The following is a 25486-nucleotide window of genomic DNA, read 5'->3' on the forward strand; positions in this document are numbered from 1 at the left end:
TATATGCTTTAGGTCAATTTAAATTCATTACATACACTTAAATTCGTTTTGGAACGTTTATGCATAATTGCTATTTAACAAGTTTCATACAAAATTAAATTTAGCGAAAACGTTTCAAACTCGTTTTACCTATTTATATGCCCCTTGTATTATGTATTTTCAAAAAATATGCATATCATTCAATAACCAGTTTGGCATTCCACAGTAAAACCAATAGTATTTGCCTGAAATAATTACAGGGAAAAAGTGTACCGCTAAAACACAAAATTGCGTTTATCTCAAAATGGGGTCGCTGTGGGTTGGAACGTTTTCGCGTAACTACGTCCAAATGTTCTCTGATATAAAGTGAGAATTTAAGCAACTTATTGGTAAATTTATCACATCAACAAAATAGCTAACTGTAATAGACAATAATATATGCATAATAACATTTAGTTTTAAGTTATGCCTATTTAAACTTTATTTCAAGTATATTCTCTTGTTTAAACAATAATTTCCATGTTGCAGGAATGTTCTGAGAACATTCTCGAGAACGTTTCCGCTTTTTGGGAATGTTCTGCAATTTGTACATTGCTAGACTTGGCGTAAGCCAGTAAATAGGTTTTAGAAGAGCTTTTTGTTGGGATTCCCTGAAGTGTGAAAGAGCTTCCTTGTGAAGTGTGAAAGGTAGCTACATTGGAAAAATACATCTACTTTGATTACTTACTAAGTACATAGTAAGTATCATTTAAACGACTATACTGCAAAACGTAATTCAAGACCAAAAAAAGTAAGAAATGTTGCCACTTTTTTACTAGCGCGCCTTGTATTTATGTACAAATAAATAAATAAAAGGACTTTTTTAAATAGTAGGAGTAAAATTACTAATGAATAAATTATCTTAGCGTGATTATTTATCAAAAGGAATTTACAATTTTAGAAACAAATTATTGCAATGGCAACATTGTCTCACTTTTTTTGGTCTTGAATTACGTTTTGCAGTTTAGGTTATTTTAATATTTAGGTAATCGATATGAAAATGGAAGCATAAAACTTAGATTTAATTTGACTTTTATTTAGCTCATTTTAGCGAAATTAAAAATGTAAAACGGCAAGTGTGATGGGCACATTTGCACCCGGTATTATTCACGAAGGACATTTTGAATACAATATTTTATTTAGCTTTATAGTTTTCAGACTAGCTTACATACTTTTAAGTTATTTTTTATGATCGTATATACCATAAAGGCCCATTTACATGGTGCGATTTTCTCGCCTCGAACGCTCGATTATCGTAGCACGAGAAAAAATATAGTATCATGTAAACTAAACATACGATATGGTACTAGAAGGAGCGATAATCGCCTCGCCTTTGCTGATTGGATGTCTCCGTGTAAACAAAATTTTAATGCGAGAATCGCATTTCGAGATTTTCGAGTTCATATTTGTTGGTGTCCCAATTTTATGCGTTTTAAAATGTTTTATTAATAGCCAAAACGCACAACAATATTTTTCTTTTCATACCTAGTGTATTTTGTGATGTTTGACCAATGTACTCTGGGGGCTGAATTATGTAGGTCATACTGAACAGCTTTTACTGTGGAGTGTGGAGCCAACCCCGAAATCGCGGAAAACAAATCTGCTTGTTCCATAGAAAACATTGACGAATTATGACTCTTTGAAATTTATGACAACCTACCTACTATGGAGTAGGTAAAAGTTCTTTTGTATGAACTACGTTATGTAATTATGTATTCACCCCTCAGAGTAATGTTGTCGTTTCCCGGCAAATTATTTTTTCTTAAAAGCAACGTCACGTTACTTCAGCCAAGAGCCAATATTAAAATACTCGTAAATGCAACTTAAAATATATTAAAATTCAAAATAATGAGAGAAACAAGAAATATTTACTAAGAATATTGACAGTATAGTGAAAAGATTAGTAACTAATCACGTAAGTTGACAGGTAAAACTCGTACGAAAATCGGTTCGCACCGATTCGTGCGATACTCGCACGTACGTGAAAAAATGTCATACGAGAACCAGTTTAGACGAGTCGAGAAATCGTATGCAAATATCTCCCTAGAACGCAGCTCCCCGTGTAAACTATTTCGCCTGGCGATAATCGCCATTCGAGTATCGCATGACATAATCGTAGGCGAGTTTTTATTTCTCGCATGAGTGTAAACATTTTTATTCGATAATCGCCTGACGATTATTGCATACGATAATGTCATACGATTTCTCGCCCCAAAACGTGCGAGAAACTCGCACCATGTAAATGGGCCTTAAATTACATTATTTGGTGAAATTTCGGTCGTTGTAATGAAGTTTTGACAATTTGGGTTTTGACAAATATAATTATTTTAATTTTATGTAGTCTTAGTTTTAGTTAGAATTTAGTTTTATTTTATAGACAATTAAATTAGTTTGTTATGTACCTACCTGAAACAGAAAATAAACCTACTTCCTTTTTCATGATCTTGCAATTGGAACTATCAGATTTTTTGAGTTGTTGTATATGTATGCAACTACCTATGCATATGTGTGTGGCTGCGCCCACCATCCATCTTACTTACGTGAATAAAGCAGTGTGCTATAAACCAACGCTTGTGTCACTCGTCTCCTCGGCCCTATACTTATCATGAGTACAAAGGGCTTTATCAAATACCTATTAAGACATGTGTAAGGACACATTCGGCAATCAAACTAAGAACCCCGTGGGCGAATCAATGTAATTATTAGAAAAGCCTCATAATGCCGGTGTGGACATTTCTCACGTATAAGCGTGCGTACACTAAGATAAATTAAAACGTGACAAAATGCTGATACTATATCTTAATATCTATTTTAAGATGTTTAAGATACTATTATCATCATCTCAGCCATAAGACGTCCACTGCTTATCATAGGCCTCCCCCTTGGACTTCCATACGTGCCGGTTGAAAGCGACCCGCATCCAGCGTCTTCCGGCGACCTTAACAAGGTCGTCTGTCCATCTTGTGGGTGGACGTCCTACGCTGCGCTTGCTAGTCCGTGGTCTCCACTCGAGCACTTTTCGACCCCATCGGCCATCTTCTCTGCGTGCAATGTGGCCTGCCCATTGCCACTTCAGCTTGCTAATCCGGTGGGCTATGTCGGTGACTTTAGTTCGTCGTCTACGGATCTCCTCATTTCTGATTCGATCACGTAGAGAAACTCCGAGCATAGCCCTCTCCATAGCTCGTTGAGAGACTTTGAGTTTTCAGATGAGGCCGATAGTGAAAGATCACGTTTCGGAGCCTTATGTCATCACTGGTAAGACACATTGATTAAAGACTTTCGTCTTGAGGCACTGAGGTATGTCGGACGAAAAGACATTACGCAGTTTCCCGAACGCTGCCCAACCGTGTTGGATTCGGCGGTCGACCTCTTTCTCGAAGTTGGTACTATTATAATTATTTCTAAATTGTCAAAATTTATCGGTGTTAACAAATAGGTTACAGTTTTTCTAATAAAAATACCAATAATCCTAAAAAAATAAACTAATAACTTTATGTGTCATGTGTTTCTTTTTGACAGGTACCTACATGCACTTTTTATCATAATATCACTTTGTGGACTCGCACAAACCTTATAATATTTGATATGTTAAAACTTTAACTAAATAAGGTAAACGTACTAGTGCTCGACATGATAATAGATGACACCTTGCTGTCACCTCTATTGTCAATGACTTAAGTTTCAAGATGACATGTGTACTGGGACCACGCACCAGTACGTTTACCTTATTAACACTATTAACATTTCTACTGAAAATATATCTCAAGAATTCAAATTAAGTACCTATGTTTATTTTATCACTATCACTATAAGTACATATACACTTTATAAAACACAGTCCCCCGCCGCGTCTGTCTGTGTGTTTGTATGTTCGCGTTAAAGTCAAAAACTACCGAATGGATTTTCATGCGGGTTTCACTTATCAATAGATTGAATCTTGAGGAAGGTTAAGGTGTGTAATTTGTTAACCCGTGCGAAGCTGGGGCGGGTCGGCAATAAGTAAATATCAAATTTACCATTAAATAGATAAGCCGCCTCACTACAGTGACAAAGTGATTATATAGCGTGACCAACTGAGAAAGCAACAACCATTTTAATAGTTATTTGTTTTACAAGGGGGCAAAGTTGTTGTTTAACCGCTCGTGCTAATATTGATACCCGAGCAAGCGAAAGATTCCAAAAATGAACCACGAGCGTAGCGAGTAGTTCGAAAAATTGAATCTTGAGCGTTGCGAGGGTTTCAAAGCACGAGGGTTAAACAAAATTTGCCCCGAGTGAAACACAAAATTTTTCACCACACCAACCCCATTCAAGCAAATATTAAATGTTAAGGTGCATGCAAATATTAAGGTGAAAAATATTAAACTAAAGTCACTTTTTACTCCAAGAAAGTCTACAAATCCTAGCTAGGCTTTTTCTCATAAATACTCGGTATTTCCCTATTAAGTAAAAGGTTCTTCGACGGCCGTGAATGCAATATGTTTCGCTTACAATGTGCCACCGCCGCCCACACTATCAAGGTCGTTACCTACATACGTTATTTTCCCTTTTCCTGGTAAATAAGACCGCTCCCCACCACCCGGGAAAGTCAGTGAACCACGTATCAAAGCCTGCATATGGCCAGAGTGTTCAATCATTTAAGTACAACCAACTTCGATGAGCCTTCCCTCTCTCTGTTGAGTGGGCGATTTCGGTTGTTTTAGGGGGAAGGTTGACAGATGACGCAGGTCAGGCGCGTTGGGCAAGGACATGCGCTCGCGCAGGTTTCGCAAACATCTTGCAGTGTTGTGACGGCTGCTATTGAGTGAACACGCTGTGAGTGCTTGTGCGCAATTTTGAACGTTCGAAAGTGATGTGGATGCACGAAAGGGCTTAAACAACAAAGGTAATGTTCGCGTTGCATAATTTGTGCCAGTTGCGTTTTATCTTTTTTGTTTGTTTGGTTGGGAAACCGTTGCGTTGGGTTGCCGAAAACAATGTTTTTAATTTTTAGTGTAGTATGTAGTAATTTTTATTGTACTTTGCACCTTTCTTTGGTAATTGTAAAGGTCGTTTTTGTGTTAATTAAAGTAGCTTTGTATGAAAATGTTACAATATTGGATTTTACAAAGTAGCTGGGTATTTAATATCCGATATAGGTATGGCCTTAAAAAATAACCCCCATTGAACAAAAAACAGGCATAATAATTATAGTTAGTGGGGGTAGGTACTTGGAAGTACCACTTCGCAATGTAAATATTGATGACCGGTCTGGCCTAGTGGGTAGTGACCCTGCCTATGAAGCCGGTGGTCCCGGGTTCGAATCCTGGTAAGGGAATTTATTTTTATGATGATACAAATATTTGTTCCTGATTCATGTTTGTATTCTATGTATTTAAGTACTTATATATTGTATATATCGTTGCCTGAGTACCCACAACACAAGCCTTCTTGAGCTTACCGTGGGGCTTGGTCAATTTGTGTAAAAAAATCCTATAATATTTATTTATTTATTTATTTATAAGTTCTATTTAAATGTCTATAGTACCTAAACATTTAAATTATAATACTTATCATACCGAACGCTAACTTTATTAAATGTTTTCAAAAGTATGTTTCGTTATAACACGATTATAGTAATAATAATAGGCCTTTTCATCTGTGTCAGATGTTTTAAGCAGCATCCGTGACGACTATTGCGTTTGTGGCTGTATAATCCTATGCGAGAGAGGATCCTGCGTCCACACATGCGGCTTATGCAAAAAGAAAACAAGTAAATCTCCATGTGCAACATAATCATTATCGCCACTACCCTCGACGAAAATCAAGGCATTTAATTTCGTTATGTGCTGAAAAAATCACAGCTACGTTTTAGTACAAATTTTGTTCCTTATTTTCAAAACTAATAAACATATAAAAAATATTTATATACTCGTAGGTCGACGGGAAATTTAAAAAGGAATTTAAATATGCCAAAATCAAAAAATCGTAAAAATACACATAGCGATTTTTTATTCGCACCGACGACATGCGTTGTTTGTATTAAACATGTGAACGGAGTGGTTTCTAAATTGAAATGTTAATCATTAATTTATTTGAGGATTACTTGATGATCAAGACCTTCCTAATTGGCGTATCTATTATGCAAATGTGTACTGATTATTATGATGCTTGTACGTTGTTAATAACCGGATTTATCGGCTATAGATACATATACAGTGTGGAAAGATAAGTCGGGCCCTGGAGGGAAACTACCTTAAATCCTTAAGCTGGCTAATTTTACTTAAAGGACACATTCCTTTATTTTTAAAAATAAATAATACTATATAAGTACAATTGTCGATACGATGGAAATTCAATTACCCCTGTATTTGAAAATAAGCTTATGTGAAGAGCCCATCAACGTGCACACTAGTGCCACTGCTAAATAATCGTGATTATTAAAATTTAACGAAATATATTTAAAAAGGGGGCCGCTGTATTACGACGTACCTACTGTATTTTTTTGTATCTAAATAGGTACCTTATAAATACATCAAACTAGTTTTTATTTTGCTGGATTCGTCAATCTATGCGTCGTAACGTAAGTTGAAACGGCCGTTTTTGTTTGGAGTTCATAGATCGACGAATCCAGCAACATAAAAACTAGATTGATGTATTTAGAAGGTACTGAAATGTATATAAAATACAGTCCGTAATTGCCCCCTTTTTTAAATATCTGTCGTTAAATTGAAATAATCACGATTATTTAGCAGTCGTGGCGCTACTGTGCACGTTGATGGGCTATGAAGTAGCTTTACAAAATGCTTTTTTTCCGTAGTCATACATCATCAAATTAATAATGGCGAACAATGTGGCCAAATATAGAAGATAGAAATAAGGACGTGTTTCCGATATATTAGGCTACTTTTGGCCGTCATAATAATACGAGTATACCGGGTGTGATCTGTAACATGAGCAAATAATTAAAACGTAGATCGTACTCCTCAAACGGTGCCACTTTTTTTCAACAACTTTTAAAAATTACGAAGTATTTACTCCCTATTTTTCATACAAAATAAATATTATCTTCAATGGACGCCATCGCCACGCCATATCATTGTGATTGACATTGCTTGTCACGTCTTAAACATAACAAAATTCGCAATACATTGCGTCTTAGAATAAACTTTAAAGTGTATTAAAATTCTAACCACTAGCTATTTTTAAAAGTCGCTGAACAAATGTTGGTCAGTATGAGGAGTACAGCCTACAGTTTAATTTTTTGCTCATATTACAGGCCACACCCGGTATACATATTTTGATGCTGACCGTACCTAGTGTACAGATGTAGTGCATAATTATTTCCCATCGTATTTTTACGTTAACATAAAAATAACGAATGTGTCTCGCTACTTCAGTCAGTCTCGGTACAAAAAGTATCGAGGTTGACTGAAGTAGCATGACAAATACGAACGTTTCCGAGAAAATACGATGGAAACAATTATGCGCTATATCTGTAACTACAGAGTTCTCAATGTAACGTCAGAAATCACTCCCTATTGGCACAGATTCAATAATAGTACTAGGTGCAGAAGACTCACTCTCTAACAAAACGCATATGTCACGATCAGCACGGATATGGCCGCTAGATGGCGACAGCGCCACGCGCGGCTTATGGCAAACCCCAAAATTGGGGTCGAACGGATGTAGTTTTCGCTACCTGTAGCAAAGCGACGAAATCGCAAAGTGAGCCACGCCTGCTATTGGCTACGCTTTTTGGGATTACTAACCTTCTACAACTCACAGTTCGACGAACTGACGATGAGGTCAAAGATGTCATTTGCCAGGATGACGTGCCAACCAACGAAAGATTTTCCTCCCAATGATACTTGCAAATCAGGCAGGTCAGGGAGGTGGGGAACTCCCCTGGGTGCGTAGCCAAAGTGCAATCGTTAACGCTCCGTAGCGAACGAAACGCAACTGTCACTCGTTTTTTAAAGCATTAGAAAAAAGGTAAACAATCTTGACGTTCCTTTTTTCAAATAAGTCACGGAAATTATGTAACAATTATGAATCTACCTACCAGTTTTTACATTATTTTGCTTTCATAAGTAATAGTTACCTTAAGTACCTATTGATTTTTAAAAAAGCGTTTTTCAATTAAAAAACACGTCACAATCGCGTAGTTATTTTGGGAAGTGAGTGGAAGGGAGTGGTAGATTACTACGATACGCTACACATGCCATTACACATACACATTATTATGACATAACTGCATTGCTGTCGCAAATGTCATATACGATGTTTCTGCCCAGATTTTTGACATTTGAGGCAGCATTATGCATGCGTAGTGTAAACTACTTAAATCCGAACGGTACCCTTAAGGTGACAGTCCATTTCCAACGACAGCTGCATTACTGTTAATTTTACTATGGAAATTGACAATAACAGCGACGCGTTCAGTACTAGGAGTGCAGCTACGGTTAAAATGGAATGTTACCATTATTCAAATCAATGCTCTGATACGATGTTTGATACTATGTCAGGTATGTAGGTATCTTTGTAAGTATAGGGTATACCGGGTGTGGCCTGTAACATGAGCAAATCATTAAAACATAGATTGTACTCCTCAAACGGTGACACTTTTGTTCTACAACTTTTAATAATTATGAAGTATTTTGACTCTCTATTTTTCATACAAAATAAATATTATCTTCAATGAACGCCATCGCCACGCCATATCATTGTGATTGACGTTGCTTGTAACGCCTTAAACATAACAAAATTCGCAATACATTGCGTTTTAGAATAAGCTTTAAAGTGTATTAAAAATCAAACCACTAGTTATTTTTAAAAGTCGCTGAACAAATGTTGGTCAGTATGAGGAGTACAGCCTACAGTTTAATTTTTTGCTCATATTACAGGCCACACCCGGTATGTTAGTAATAGTCAGGTTTGCTTGCTAACCGACTGGATCTAAACGTCTCTAGATTTACATAAAACACGGTCAAGTACAACCTGTGGTACTTAAACACTTACATAGGTACAACTCGTAAGGGCTATTAGGGTAAGGATAATTTTATCTAGATTCAAAGCAACAACTTAGGTAATCGGTGTGATACTAGAAGGCTAATACAATTAGAATTTTTATACCGATTTATTGTTTTAACCGGTAAAACCAATTAAATTAGGAAGAAACCGAGGAAACAATTTAGATCCCATTATCTTTAATCAAAACCACGGAAACAATTAGAAACAATGGTCATAAGTAAAGGATGACTCCCGCTAGACCGGGCCGTGCCCGAGCCGAGGCGTCCGACGTGTCATTTTGTATGACGGCTGATCGGTGGTCACATGTGCTATCCATAGAAAACGACGCGTCGAAAGCTCCGGCCCGGCGCCGGCTCGGTCTAGCGTGAGCAACCTCAAGGGCACATCATTTGTTTTAAAACTTGAATGGTAGCAGTGCGCAGAACCGTAGTTCGTATTAACATTCTACAGAAAAAAAAACCCGGGCACGTGCGAGTCGGACTCGCGCACGAAGGGTTCCGTACCATAATGCAAAAAAAAAAACAAAAAAAAAACAGCAAAAAAAAACGGTCACCCATCCAAGTACTGACCACTCCCGACGTTGCTTAACTTTGGTCAAAAATCACGTTTGTTGTATGGGAGCCCCATTTAAATCTTTATTTTATTCTGTTTTTAGTATTTGTTGTTATAGCGGCAACAGAAATACATCATCTGTGAAAATTTCAACTGTCTAGCTATCACGGTTCGTGAGATACAGCCTGGTGACAGACGGACGGACGGACGGACGGACAGCGAAGTCTTAGTAATAGGGTCCCGTTTTACCCTTTGGGTACGGAACCCTAAAAACTAAGCGGGCCAGGTATCATGTTACTTTAATGACTCGCTCGTTTAGCTTCTGTTGGTAACTATACAGTCGCCATCAGATACATCGGAGCGGCTGAGATGCAATAAATATATCAACACACACTCTAACGCCTTGACAATAGAGGCGTGTTCATATGTTTGTGAGCACATTGGACGCTCCCATACATCTGACGGCGACTGAACACATAAAGGTTCTTACGTGCTCCGCGCAATAAGATTTATTCTTATTAATGAGGGTCGAGATTCTGTGGCAGAATCATCTGTTTAATGGCGGTCCACTATTTATTTTGGTTTTAGGCGAAAGTTTGTTCAGACATCGATCAGATAGCATTTGTTATTTTTGTAGATAAATTTGCAGATAACTCAGTTGATATAATGTAATCCTAGGTTTGTCTGCGGTGCAACTGATTTGTAATATAAATCCAATCTTAACCAAATCTTACGGCTCCTCTACACGATGGGCCAACGCCGGCCACTCCAAGGGACGCATTTATGCGTTGGAAGGAGCAAGTGATATTGCTATCTCATTCTACCGCATGGCTGCGTCCCTTGGAGTGGCCGGCGTTGGCCCATCGTGTAGAGGAGCCATTATACCTAGTATAAAACCAGCTAACTGCATTCTTCATCTTACCCGCCATACTCCAGGCCAGGATCCTTTGGGAGCCAATATAAGGTCAATAGGAACAAAGGGATTTTGGCGGCCCGTGACTCGTGGCGACCATTTTGTTTCGGTTACATCTGTCAAATCTTTTGTTTTTATTATTAGTAAATCAATATGTATACCGGGTGTGGCTTGTAACATGAGCAAAAAATTTAACTGTAGGCTGTATTCCTCATACTGATCAACATTTTGTTCAGCGACTTTTAAAAATAACTTGTGGTTTAATTTTTAATACAATTTAAAAGTTATTCAAAGACGCAAAGTACCTATTGCGAATGTTTAAGGCTTGACAAGCAACGTCTATCACAATGATATGGTGTGGCGATGGCGATATTATCTTCAATGGACATTGAAGATAATATTTAATTTGTATGAAAAATAGGGAGTCTAAATACTTCATAATTTTTAAAAGTTGTTGAACAAAAGTGTCACGTTTGGGGAGTACAATTTATGTTTTAATTATTTGCTCGTATTACAGGCCACACCCGGTATATGCCAACACCATGGCAAGTTACACGATTAAACAGCATGTAGGAATGATAAAACTTCAACCATATTAAGTGTTCGTTCGTGCAAACGGTCTACGCACGGCTTTGTGTTTTGTATTTCACAAATAATTTATAGGTACTAAGAAAGTCTTACCATTTAAAGATAAATAGACGTTCACTGTCTGTCTGTGTTCACTGAGCTTGGAAAATCCCTCGTTCTTAGTATCAACGGGAGACAACACTAAGCTTCTGACACGTGGTCTGGGCTATAACCGCGAAAAACGAAGTTCGCAAATTGCGGGCATCTTTCTCTGTCACTCTAATTACGTCTTCATTGGAGTAGAAGAGAAAAATCCCCACTATTTGCGAATATCGGTTTTCGCGGTAGCCCCTCTGAGGCACTGAGATGTCACCTCCACGGGCCACTCAAGTTCAGCCCATTAGCCTCCCGCTTCCTGAGACCCGGAACACAATTTTAGTTAGACTTATTACAATATTTTCCTCTATTTAGATACCCTAAAACCTCTCAAACGTGTCAACCTAAGTACAGTCGCCACATCCATTAGCCACCTTTTAAGTAGCTGGCTGGTAGGCTGACCTATATAAGGTCAGCCGATTCTATTTTAAAAATTTGATCTGGTTTTCATTTTGTTTTGATACGACCTTGGCCTTCACAAAATGCAATGGAGTCATATCATTAAGCATCTCGTGAACTGGGTGCCAAGGTGAATGAGTGAGTATGTGAGTAAGACTAGGACACTAACTAAAGGGCTGGCTTCGGACCGACCAAGGTGGAGACAACTTCATTACACTGCACGGACAAAAGCCTAGCTCTTAAATTTAATGAATGATGAACTGAGTGCGCGTAAGATGCCCGAAGACATGAGTCAAGGTCGTATCCAAATACGATTAATATCATATCAAATTCTTTAACTAGAATCAGCCTCCGGGCCATGCCTAAGTAATCGTTTGGTAAAACTTTAAGTGCTTTCGATAGTTCCCATGTATGTATGTACATGTGACCCACGGACACTCCACAACCCAAGTCTGGAAACTTTAACTAGTATCTACAATTACCACCAATTATCAGTAGGTACAGTCAGCCAAGAAAGTGGTCTACCACTTTTCGACTCTATCATCTGATTGATAGTCAGATTAGAAGTGCTAACCGTCCCAAGCTTTCTCACTTGTTAGATTAGTTGTGAGGACCTTCCAATTCCAAAGTTCCCAGCTCCCACACAAAGATTCAAAGCTTCTCAACTCCACTTCACTATTTACCGTATTTCATTAAAAATAAAATCGTTCATTGGATTTAATTATTGGGTTAATCACTACTTTATAGAATTTATGATATGATTTTGTGTGTTTTTCCGGATAAGAATTGTTGATGGAGTCGCCATTGCCGGATACGGCAAGGAAGATTGATGATGATGACGTTGATGGTGTGTTTTTTTACGTGTATCCATAACATGATTAACATGTGATGGTATAATTTATGAATCCATTTGGTCACATCGACCTACGACATTTCTGCAAAAACGCGCGTGTCACGATATCAACTAAAATAGAATTTGAAACCCCAATTTATCAAGTACTTGCCACTTTTGCATAAAACTTAGTGGATACATGGACTAATAATTCTATATTTATTTATCTATTTAAATGAATCCATTAGGCTGCATAAAAGATCTGACAACCTAAAAACCGGGCAAGTGCGAGTCGGACTCGCGCACGAAGGGTTCCGTACCGTAATGCAAAAAAAAAACGGAAAAAAAGCAAAAATAAACGGTCACCCATCCAAGTACTGACCACTCCCGACGTTGCTTAACTTTGGTCAAAAATCACGTTTGTTGTATGGGAGCCCCATTTAAATCTTTATTTTATTCTGTTTTTAGTATTTCTTGTTATAGCGGCAACAGAAATACATCATCTGTGAAAATTTCAACTGTCTAGCTATCACGGTTCGTGAGATACAGCCTGGTGACAGACGGACGGACGGACGGACGGACGGACGGACAGCGAAGTCTTAGTAATAGGGTCCCGTTTTACCCTTTGGGTACGGAACCCTAAAAACGACAATACATGTGCTGTCGAGTAAACCTCTCATTGCACTACTTAAAATGCTTTACGGCTCGATTCTGAAAATGTATTAGATCTTTACTAGACCTCAACAAGTTACGATATGGACAATTTAAAAATATTTGTAAGATAGATATGTCAAATTTGACGTTTCCGCGATTCTGGAGGCCCTCTTGAACGATTTCGACAAGTTATGACTTAGATATCCAAGTCACATCGAGTCGATATCTAATGTAAATCTAGTTCATGTCTATATCGTTTCTAGATCTTGTGATTATCTCGTTTCTCGAATACGCGTGTTAGACACCTCATGAGATATCTTTCAAGATTTATTTATTGAATCCGCTAGAATTTGATAATTACGTAACCCTTTGGATACATTGACTCCTCGAGGTCAGCGACGTGCGAGTGCGATCGCATCCAGTGTGATAACCGCTAAACTTGTTTGAAATACATACCTAAATGGAAATATCTAAAAAACCGGGCAAGTGCTAGTCGGACTCGCGCACGAAGGGTTCCGTACCATAATGCAAAAAACGGCAAAAAAAACGGTCACCCATCCAAGTACTGACACCGCCCGACGTTGCTTAACTTTGGTCAAAAATCACGTTTGTTGTATGGGAGCCCCACTTAAATCTTTCTTTTATGCTGTTTTTAGTAGGTATTTGCTGTAATAGCGGCAACAGAAATACATCATCTGTGAAAATTTCAACTGTCTAGCTATCACGGTTCGTGAGATACAGCCTGGTGACAGACGGACGGACGGACGGACGGACGGACAGCGAAGTCTTAGTAATAGAGGTCCCGTTTTACCCTTTGGATACGGAACCCTAAAAACTACAATATAATACCATTACAATAAAAAGCTATTTTGTTTCTGTTTTGTTATTTGCTAAATTATTACAATTTAGCAAATTACAAAACAATATTATGAACTATCGGTAGTTTGTTTTTTTAGCATTAGAAATAAGGTAAACAATCTTGATGTGTCTTTTAATTGAAAAACACATTTTAAAAATAAGTTACGGCATATATGTAACAATTATGAATCTAATACGATCATTTATATTATTCCGCTTTCATATGTATTGTTACTGATTTTTAAAGAGCGTTTTTCAATTAAATGACATGTCAAGATCGCTTACCTTCTTCCAAGTTCTTTCTAATGCTAAAAAAAACTAACTATAGCTAATCATCCACATGGCACTGAAACGAATTGTACCTATATTGTTATGCATTTGAAGTCATTCAATTGTGTACCCCTTTGTCGTGCAACATAACAACTGGATGCTGTTAAGCAATGATGTGTCAACCCACATTAATTTTTCAATAAGATGTTAACTTTAAAAATTGAAGCTTAAAGTTGTCATTCTATTGCAAAATGGATGGGTCAAAAACAAAACTGTGTTCGCGTCTTTCCTGTAGACATACACAAGAGTTAAGGGCTATAAAGGTTAATTTTCTTAGTTAATCCCTTATCCACGTGAAAAGGTCCTCCTTTTATTTATATAACTTTGATGAAATCATTCTTACATGCCCACAAGCTGTTAACTAATGCCCACAGGAAAGAAAACTAGCGTGTTCGCGCGAACTGTACATTTTTCTCTTCTGTGGGCAATAGTTAACAGCTTGTGGGCATGTAAGTACTGATTTTATCATAATTCCCTAAATAAAAGGAGGACCTTTTCACTTGGATAAGCGTTAAATAAGAAAATTTACCTTTATAGCCCCTAATTCTTGTGTATGTCTACAGGAAAGACGCGAACACAGTTTTGTTTTCGACCCGGATGTGGAATGACACATTATTGCTTAACAGCATCCAACTATAACTATGGTTTGAATTAGTTTTCTAATTTAAGAACCGTTGTTATGTTAATCGTGGCAGATTAAACATAAGGTTTCAAGGTTATTTGGCGAAACCGGTTAGGTACCTGTGTTGTTTCTACCGGGTAATATGAGCAAAAAATTCAACTGTAGATTGTACTACTTGAACTGACATTTTGAACATGTGTTCAGTGACTTTTAAAAATAACTTGTATATTTTCACCACACGAGCTCGGAAAGGCTAGCTTTGCAAATTTTTAGTTGTTTTCTTATGTTTGCTGGTAGAATTGACTTTTAAATGATGATTTTGGATGATAAATAATAATTTGGGTGCTTTGAATCCCTCGCTACGCTCAATTTGGGTGCTTTGGAACCCTCGCAACGCTCAATACTCTGTTTTTCAATTTTGGAATCTTTCGCTTGCGCAGCAACAACTTTGCCTCCTTGTAAAAAACAAATAACTATTGCACACTTTAAAGTTTATTCTAAGACGCAAAGTATTGCGAATTTTGTTTTGTTGAAAGCGTGACAAACAACGTCAATTACACTGATGACAGCGTACATTGAAGACAATATATTATTTGTATGATAAATACGCAGTCTAACGTCTTCATATTTATTTTTACAAGTCGCTGAAGAAATAATAAATAAATATTATATAGGACAATTTTACACAGATCAATCTAGTCCCACGGTAAGCTCCATAAGGCCAGTGTTGTGGGTACTAGACGAAGATATAATATATAATATATTAATACACATTCATAACTCAGGAACAAATATTTGTGAAAAACACACAAATAAATGACCTTACCAGGATTCGAACCCGGGACCCTGCTTCGTAGGCAGAAGGATCACTACTGACAGGACACATCCAGATTAAGACCAAACTGTTTCTAGCGGGTATTCTGGATCAAACTAAATCAAGCTTTGCCTTTTGAAATGATTCTCACGTTACGTCAGGTAATATGACCCTGCGTGATGACGCCGTGTGAATCATTATCATAAGAAGGAAAACGCTAGTTTACCTTGTAAACGCAGTCGACAAACAGCCAGTTTTGACCAGTGCGTATATGACGGTCGTTCTTGTCTACGTGACAGTGTGATAAAACGGTGTCCGTCACTTTCTATCCCACGGTGTTAAAAAGTGACAGTTGTTTATCACATGGATAAATATGGATAAAGCTATCCATAATATGCCGGCAGTTTATCGATACATACATATAAACATATCTTACTCGTACAATCAAAACATTATGTCATATTGGAATAAGAAAAAAACTGCTATTATGTAGCGTAGAATAGTATTTTGATATGAACAGACATCGTAAATCCTTTTGTATTTTTGGTGCAGCAGAGTGGTGTTAACGGAATTGGTATAGGCTATAGATAATTCCAATTTACAACAAGTTTAATATTAACGTAATTAACGCTAATTAATCATTACAGTTGAAATTGTTCATCATCATCATCATAGGCCTTTCAGTCTATTGTAGACTATACAAACAATGTCAGGCAGGGCGACGTTTTTCATGGCTGTATAAGCCAATACGGGAGCGGCAACCACGACCGCAAAACAGGCAGGTGTAGTGTGCCCGTGGCGAACAGATGTCGGGCTGATGACGCTTGGCTCGCTTACTTGCGAGTCTCTTAAACCAAGCGTGGATTTTACGACCATCGAACACCAGAATTGTATACCAATTCCGTTAACGAGTGGTGTTAACTGGGCTATAACCGCGAAAATCGAAGTTCGCAAATTGCGTAAATTTTTCTCTGTCACTCTAATTACGCCTTCATTGGAGTGAAGGAGAAAGATCCCCCGGTTTTCACGGTAGCCCCTCTGCTGCACCGAAAATGCTATAAAATTTACGATGTTTGCTTAGGAATAACCCGAACCTGGGAAGATGATCTTTGCATTACTCATATTGCGGGTATTCAATTACGTTCACTTGACGTCTTTATTATCTCATAGATGACGCTCTCCACTAACTATTCATTATTACTTACCTTATTGCAATACGGTAAGGTTTGCCTGTGGTCAGTAAAATATGTGTGACTGGAAAAATTTTAATTGTCGAAAGTAGACAATATGTCGATAAACTATCACTTCATGGAAAATCCGTCTTATAAGAGGAAAGTGGACGGCCGCTCTTCCAAACAAGCGTAGTCCCCATTTTCCCCTCTGGATATTGACATTATGTAAATCATAAACCATTTATTTACTTGAAAATGGTACAGTTACAGATGCTCACGTTTGTTGTTGTCCTCCTTAAAATATTTTTACAGTACATATGGTCCTATTTTCCCGCACTAGTGCGTAAAATAGCACTTTTCGTGCGATTTCAAAAGTTTAAAGGGCCATATGTACTGTAAAACATTGTACGATACACGTGCGAATAGGTAATTCGCAACTCGTGTCGATTTAAAACACTCCCTTCGGTCGTGTTTTAATTTATCTCCACTCGTTTCGAATTTCCTCTTTTACGCACTTGTAAATAACTATTATATAATTTCATGTGTATTAACCATAGCTATGGCTCTTCGTTTGACTTTTTTCGTTTTTTGACGTTATAACGTCTTATAAAATCGATTAACATCGGTAGCATGCACGAAAAAGTGTCAAGTTGTCGACAGATTTCCGTGGTAACGTTACCTCAAAATGCAATAAAAGCTGTGTCATTAGGCATCACTCATTGGTGCGCGTGATATGATATCGAGTCAAGGTCGAATAAAAACAAGATCAAAACCATAACCACATTGTCAATTCAGAATCGGCATTTTTGCGCTTGAACTTAATTACATAATACCGTGATCTTCGAGCAACACGGAAGGGAGGCGGCATTCGCACTATTTCCCCTCTGCCGAGGTACAAGATTAGCGCGTCAATCTAATCTAGCGCGGGTAATAAAACTAGTTGCACTTAGATTTTTCACTAGACCGATCCAGACGCGCGCGTGAACACTGCTGCACAAAAATGCCTGTTTGCTCTGTTTTTTGTTATAAAAAGAGGTCGGGGACATCAAATTTACAAAAAGAAAGTGTTACATTTCACATGTAATATTTTTTAAACATATCATACGTTAAATTACATTTAAATACAATTATTATATTTTAGTCTCAAGTAATTGTTGGATTTATCGATTTTGCTCGCTCAGTACAAATTGCGGATCGGTCGAGCGACAAATCCGACTTCTCATCTCTCAGAATACAATGACATACTTCAACGAAAATATATTAGTGTGCGTGTTGTGACACTAGTCACTCGTCCGTACACAAAAAGAGATCGAGGTTTGCAAGATTTGTCTTTGACGTGTGTCATTTTCTATGTATTTGCGTCGTCATTACAGATTGGATTTTGTATGTAAGTGTGTGAGAAATGCGACTGTGTGCACCTTTCCCCCCGCGAAAAATGGCAGAAAGATTTGTACGGCGAGATATCGCTTGGGCCCCTCCCTTCCGACGTGTCGGAAGCCGGTGTTGCTCGAAGACCGTGATCCTAAATAAGGCCCTACAGTATTCGATATCCCGCCCCATTAAGCATAATTAAGAAATTTGCATTTATACTGTGAACAGTACTTTACCGCCACCGTCGCCGATCGCTTGTATCAGAGATATATTATAAGATAAATAAAGTCTAAGAAAAAAACGTGCCTCGGAAATCAAGAAAAAGTCATTCTCGAATAGATGGCGCCATATACCTTTGGCCTATTCTCGGCTAGATGGCGTTGACGACACCGTTTGATATTTAACAATTTTAACACATATCAGTGAATGAACATGGGTCAGTATGGAACAATAAAAATTAAAAATCATTTATCCGTAAATATATTTTGATTAATTTACACGTTTCAATTTTATTTTAAGTTTTAATCGTGTGTCGATAGATGGCAGTAAATGTACCGTGACTACAAAATTTACTTTGGCAATAGTTCTCTATACTATCTATTATCTTTGCTTGTATAGAACCAACATGTACATAATAGCGATTTTCATTTAAGAGGGGGCGTAACCCAGGAAATTAGAAGGTAACAAAAGATATGCCGCGCCGGACAAAACTTGCGACGGAAGATATTGTCATTTCGCGGGAACGAAAATAAATGAACATTGGACCGTGACTTCTGTCTAGCAGGCCAACTTTAACATTTTATATTGTTTGGAGTTAGCCCTTGCAAATCTAAGTTACTTCCGTGTGATATTTTTGATGACCATAGGGTACGTATTATACTGTATTCAAAATAAATTATTTTACACCATGCATGAAATAAAGCACCAGAAAATTATTAGAAAAACACAGATAGGAGTTATTTTTAAACACAAGTTCTTATTAATAAAACGGATAGAAATGTAAAAAGTAGGTGACTTGACCGTGACGTCACGATGTAATGTTTCATATAAATTCCATATTACCAAATCGTTTTGACAGTTCTGAGAAAGTAACTGATTTGACTAGTAGGAAAATACCATAATGTTCTTGATTAAAACTAACAACGCCCTCCGGCCGTTTTGGCAACCAAGTTTCGCAACCAGTTGTTGAAAAAGAAGAAATAATCAACTAGTTGCCCAAAAAGAAATTCTATTCCTGATCCACAACTACCGTAGATGACAGTGGAGTTTCGCAACCAGTTGTCGGAAAGGAATTAAATGTCTTTACACTGATTTAAACTTTCACGATTATTAAACATCATCAAACTGCACAACGGGACTTAACCACGCGAAACTTGGTTGCCAAAGGGTCAATTTCTGAACACGAGTTTTTTTCTGTCCGTGATCAAAATCGCGGGTTAGCATCAAATAATACTTACCATTTTTTTTTTACATAAAGAAGCCACACTTTCACACCGGGTTCCATATGAATTCACTGATTAATTAGTTTTTAGAGTACACTTAAAAATACCTAAAGGCTCAAATTACTACTCCCGTGCCCTGTCCGGAATCTACTTTTGAGCATAATGAAAAATCCTACGAAAAATTCTACATTAGTATCACTAATTTAGTGTCAAATACTTAAACTAGATGATATTTACTATCACTGAGCACATACACTATTAACTTCATTGTGGTAAATAACTCGTGATCGAAGTTTAAAATTTGTCCGAGCGCGCGAGTAAAATTTCGTCGGCAAAACTCAAAGGGCTCTCACAGCCGACGTCTGTATCTGAACCGCCTCGTGTCCCGCCTCACCTGTACTGGTAGTATTCGGCTGTTTCTCAATGCAAGCGGATGTACGTCAAGCCGCGGCGTGTTCGAGCAAATCGCATAAGTATTTCGGAATCCGGGTGGGGGACAATTTTTTTCTAATTTCGATGCCCCTTATAAATTTTATTTCCCATATAGCTTTTCAAAAACAATTGTCATATTTAGGAGCCCTTTATGTATCTTTATGTAAGCGATAACATAACAGTTTGGTTAAACACGATTTAAATTTTTGGCGAATTTTTTTATTACGAATTCTAATTTCCGTGCCCTAATTCCCATAGAATATTTACCTAAAACAGCTGATTAAGTGGCACGGGAATTAGAAAGTATTACATTTATTGTCAACAAATTTTTAATTGGGGGCACTGTAAGTTAATTGGCAATGTTTACGTCATATTATTATTACATATATATATATTGGCATTGAATATATATTATATGTAATAATAATATGACGTATATCTTTCTATTTTACATTTAAGGAAATCACAGAGAATGCACAAAAATCTATGAACGGTTTTTTAGTATAAGTACTATAGTGCATACTTACAGGGTGGACCCGAATAACCCGGGCAATTTTAATCCGTAAGGTAAGGTGGGGTAAGACGACACTGGGGTAAGACTATCACTTGTATGGAATCCTCGTACTGTTAGTCTTACCTTATTCATTTATCATATTATAATATTAAAATATTATATAAACATAAAACTATTTTTGGAATTATTACATATTATAATACCCGTACCTAAGGTTACATGAAACAAAATGAATCAAATTTACAATGGTTTTATTTTGTAAATTTGACAGCTGACAGCGTAAGCCGTATAAAGTTTAAATATCTGGGAGAAAAGCTCGGAAAACATATACCTACCTAAAAACTCAAAAATGCGCGTTTTCCCAGAGACACCTAGCTAGATCGATTTTTCATCCCAGAAAACGCCCATACATGATCAAATTTCATCGAAATCGTTAGAGCTGTTTCCGAGATCCCCGAAATATGTACAAGAATTGCTCGTTTAATAGATTAGTTGTTATAAATTAGCTTTTCTAATAGGTACAAGAAAAATTAAGTATATCCTATTCTTACTATATTATAAATGCGAAAGTATCTCTGTCTGTCTGTCTGTTATCTCGTCACGCTTAAGCCGCTGAAACAATATCATCTTGATAATACATATTTGGTATGGAGATAGTTTGAGGCCTGAAGAAGGACAAAGGATCACGGCAGTGCCGCCGCCAAGTCGAGCAAAACAAAGTGGCACGGCCGTACCATCAAATCTCAATAACATTCTATCTAAATAACATTTAATTTGAGCATGTAGTCTAAGAATTAATACACTTTAAAATCCCTTAGTTTTGTCACTGGCACAATCACTCTCAATCAATATTATTTTAAGGTACTTCTAGCATACCCACAAGTTCCAAATTTGAAACGTAATTAGGTTTTAGCTTTTTAAGCCAACAAAAATCTAATAATACTGCAATATTAGTCACGTTCTAAAGATAACTGCATAATTAAGTTTGTAATCCTATAGAAATATATGCGATAACAACGTTACCTTTTAGTTCTTACGATTAGTAGGGAAAGTAAAGGTACACTACGATGGACGATGTGAGTATGAATAAAGATGTATTATGATATGTATATACATAGTATCAGTATGGTATGGGTATGATTACCCGAAAAGAAGGACAGCCTACAAAAAGAGATGGGATCATTTCAATTCATGTAAAAAGATGCAAATCTCGCAACGCAGTTCTTCTACTCTACTACAAAAAAGTTTTGGGATGTAATGTGAAACCAAGTCGGTTATTTTAGTCAGTGCCAGGGGGTATTTTGTAAGCAAGTTTTTTTTAGGAAGATTATGATATTTTTGAGAAATTACTTAACCAACCTACACTTTGAAGATTTTCCCACAGGGCAGGGACACCCCGTATACCTATGTGTAAAGTAAGGAGGGGTAAGACTAACTTAGTTTATTTTGATCGGGGCAAGACTAACAGTACGAGGATTCCATACAAGTGATAGTCTTACCCCGGTGATAGTCTTACCCCACCTTACCTCATATGTGTTCAAACAATTTATTGGGTTATTAATTTATGAAGGCAGCATATTCGATTTCTTCAGATTAACTTACACAATAACTTCTTCTCACTGTGCCCCTATTTATTTCTTAGTATCATTTCCTATAAGACCATATACCAGATCATACACCTTGTACCTATCTACATGCAGATACATAATGACACTTTTTAATGAATAGTTTTGTATGTAAAGGCGGACAAGTTTACGAAACTACTCAAAGTATTGTTTTGAAATATGTACATTTTACTAAGAAAGAGAGATTAGTTGCCATTAAAATAAAGGAAAGGATTAGTCAAATACGTAGTTTTAGTGTAACATACTTTCGTAGATTTGTCGTTCGTAACTAAAATTAAAGAAGGTAAATATGTCCGATGCCACTTCAGTATGGTTGCAGTATATTATTGTAGATTAAAATATACATAAATAATAGTTTTAAGTACCAAAATAAGTTAAGAAAACAATTCCCGTGCCGTGTTCTAATTTCCGTCCTAGTAAAATCTAATTTCCATGGACACACTAATTCCCGTGCCCTGACCAAAATTTTAAATTTAAATAACTTTTATAGTTTTATGAATATTTTTATCCCATAAGAAAATTAATATTTATTATATTTTTTATCAAATTCTCAGCATATTTTTTTTTGTGTAATGTTGGTATTTCAAAATTCCATGGAAATTAGACAAAAATGTTCGTTTGGTGAAATTGACCCCAAAACGGCCGGAGGGTAACAACGTTGCGTGCCCCCTTAAGCGAACCGAGCTGCTCCGAATCTTAATGTCACAACATTCTGGTTCGTTTCGGACTCCAAGTCGCACGATCGTGAATAATCGCAAAACACGAAAAGGGAAATTATACGAATCTCAGCCAGCTGTATATTAGCGAGCGAACAGGATATTATCTTAGCATATGAGTATCTTTATTGTACTTTTCCATTGATGCAGGAGAGATCCTTTTTATGAAATTGGAATGTCTCTGTTAAAGCCTTAGGGCCCGATTCGGATTTTGAAATAGACATCTATTAGATATCTTTTAAAGATTACCAAGATACGATAACGATATGTTTACGGTCTAACCTGTCAAATTTGACATTTGCGCGATTCTGGAGATACTCTGGAACGATTTCCTCAGGATATGACTTAGAGATCAAATTCACATCTAATAGATACCCATCTTACGTTATCTAACGTAAAAGTGACATTGGTTGCCCGAATTGCGCTGCAAAAGAGAACTAGTTGATATCTAAACTATAACGTATCTAGAATGGATCTAGTACGTGTCGTCTCTTGTGAATATCTTGAAGTTCGAATACGGCAGTTAGACTTATGTGTGTGTGTTGTGTGTGTGGCCAGGCCTTGTTCGAAATGTCAAGAACGCATGTCTTGTTGTTGAACGCAACGAGCCATGCGTTCTTTATGCGTTTAAATCCATAATGCAGTAAAATTACACAGTAGTTTAACTGCATGCTGGAGGCATGGAATAAGTGCGTGCGAGCGAGAGAGATAACTCTGACTGCATTCCGCGAGCACCAATAAGCGTGAGCCGCTAACGCAACAAAAACACGATGAAAACCTTGACCCCTATTCGACAAGCGACGTTTGACGTATCGTGTTGATCACCCGTTGATGTGGGAAAAATCATAAGTTCTCGAATACGTACAATGTCAACATTTGACATTAAGAATCCACTGTTAGGGTGACAAGCAAACCAAACCAAACCACCCTTAGTTTAGAGTGGAGTTTTGGTTGTACCAAATGACATTATCCACCGTTGATGGAATCAACACTCGGTATGCAATAAAATCAACTGTTGATTTGACGTGGATGCGAAATTTGACAGTTGTAGGTACATGTCGAATTTGGCCCCTTATCAATTTGTTAAAACAGTATCATGGAGCGCACATACACAGCTGGTTTGTCGCATTGCTGCCGCGATTGGAACGTTAAATCCGTTACTCATTTTATCAATGAGATTGATGAAATCTCCAGCGTCAAAACTGCTGCAGTCGCCTTCCGAATGTAACATTTAATAGTCTATTTGAGTAGCTCAGGTTAATCCATCTGTTAGACTATGCGATTTTGGTATTAAGAAATGGTAATATTTTAGATATTTTTCATTTCTCATGCTCTAAAAGAGGGTCATTGTTGTTCTAAAAAGTGTGCAGAAAATAATACGTTTCTGCACTAGAGCATTTTAGGTTCCAAGTACGTTTTTTTTTACGATAAACAATTGAAATTTGGGTATAAATGGATTTGTTATACAATTTCCAATCTGATATTTGGCTCTCCATTCCATAAATAACGATACTTTTGCCTAAATTGTTAAATGAAAGTACCTACCCTCAAAAAAACTACCCATAAAATGTATACTTAGTCATGTTTTTAAAAAAACACATGCATTTTACTTTCCTCGTACCTATTCAAAATGAAAAGTAAAGTGTTTAACTCGGGTAAAAGGGATCATTTCAGCCTCGGACTATTGGCGTAACTTCCACGGCCGAAATGGGTGCCTTTCATCCCTTTTAACAACAATCAACTATGCCAGGGGTCTCCAAACTTTTTTACCTGAGGGCCATAGTGCGCCTAAAAATTTTCGCGCGGGCCACCGTTGGCGCCGAGGGGTCTGGTTGCTGCTGTGTGAGGGCCGAACCCCTATGGAGCCTTGCTCCTGCGGGCCGGGTTGAAACGCTGTCGGCGGGCCGGATTAGAACGCTTCGCGGGCCGAAATGGCCCGCGGGCCGGGGTTTGGAGAGCCGTGAACTATGCAATCGAGAGTCGAATGATTGTACCCGAGTTAAATGACACATTTGTATTCATTGAACATGGATGAGCCACGAAGGTCGAGAGCAATGGTCCAATACAATCGCCTCTACACAATAAAAAGGTTACAGGAAGGAAAATTAGCGAAGCTGATCAATTATGTAGTATTAGGTAAATATAAATGTTGTATAAAAACTTTTAAACTAAAATTATACTAAATTAATAAAAATAAAAACTAAACTACAATAAAAAATCGCCCCTCAGCAAGGTAACGTAGACGCTGGCAGCATTACCTCGCTGAATTGCAATGCTTATGCGTTGGAAGCTGCCAGCCCTACGGTCCCCAGTTACATCCACCAGCCTCTTTACTAATGCGCCGAAAAATTTTAGAGCACTGGGACCCCCCGTTTCAGGTTATTATAATGTTTTCCACGTATTTTTCGAGACATTATATTAAGAGGGGGCTAAAGGATGACCCACGCTAGACCAGGCCGATGCGTTTTATCAGGTTGGGCTTAT

General features: G+C 37.4%; 1 protein-coding gene across 1 annotated transcript in view; it reads left to right on the forward strand.

Annotated features, from left to right (window-relative positions):
• The first annotated feature begins 4687 nt into the window (after positions 1-4687).
• LOC134666778 (proton-coupled amino acid transporter-like protein pathetic) overlaps positions 4688-25486 on the forward strand; it is a 68041-nt gene continuing 47242 nt past the window's right edge. The window contains exon 1 of the mRNA XM_063524063.1: positions 4688-4906. The gene's annotated coding sequence lies outside the window, so the exon portion shown is untranslated. The remainder of the gene's footprint in view (positions 4907-25486) is intronic.

This window comes from Cydia fagiglandana, chromosome 8 (assembly GCF_963556715.1).
Source record: "Cydia fagiglandana chromosome 8, ilCydFagi1.1, whole genome shotgun sequence".
NCBI classification, from domain to species: Eukaryota; Metazoa; Arthropoda; class Insecta; order Lepidoptera; family Tortricidae; genus Cydia; species Cydia fagiglandana.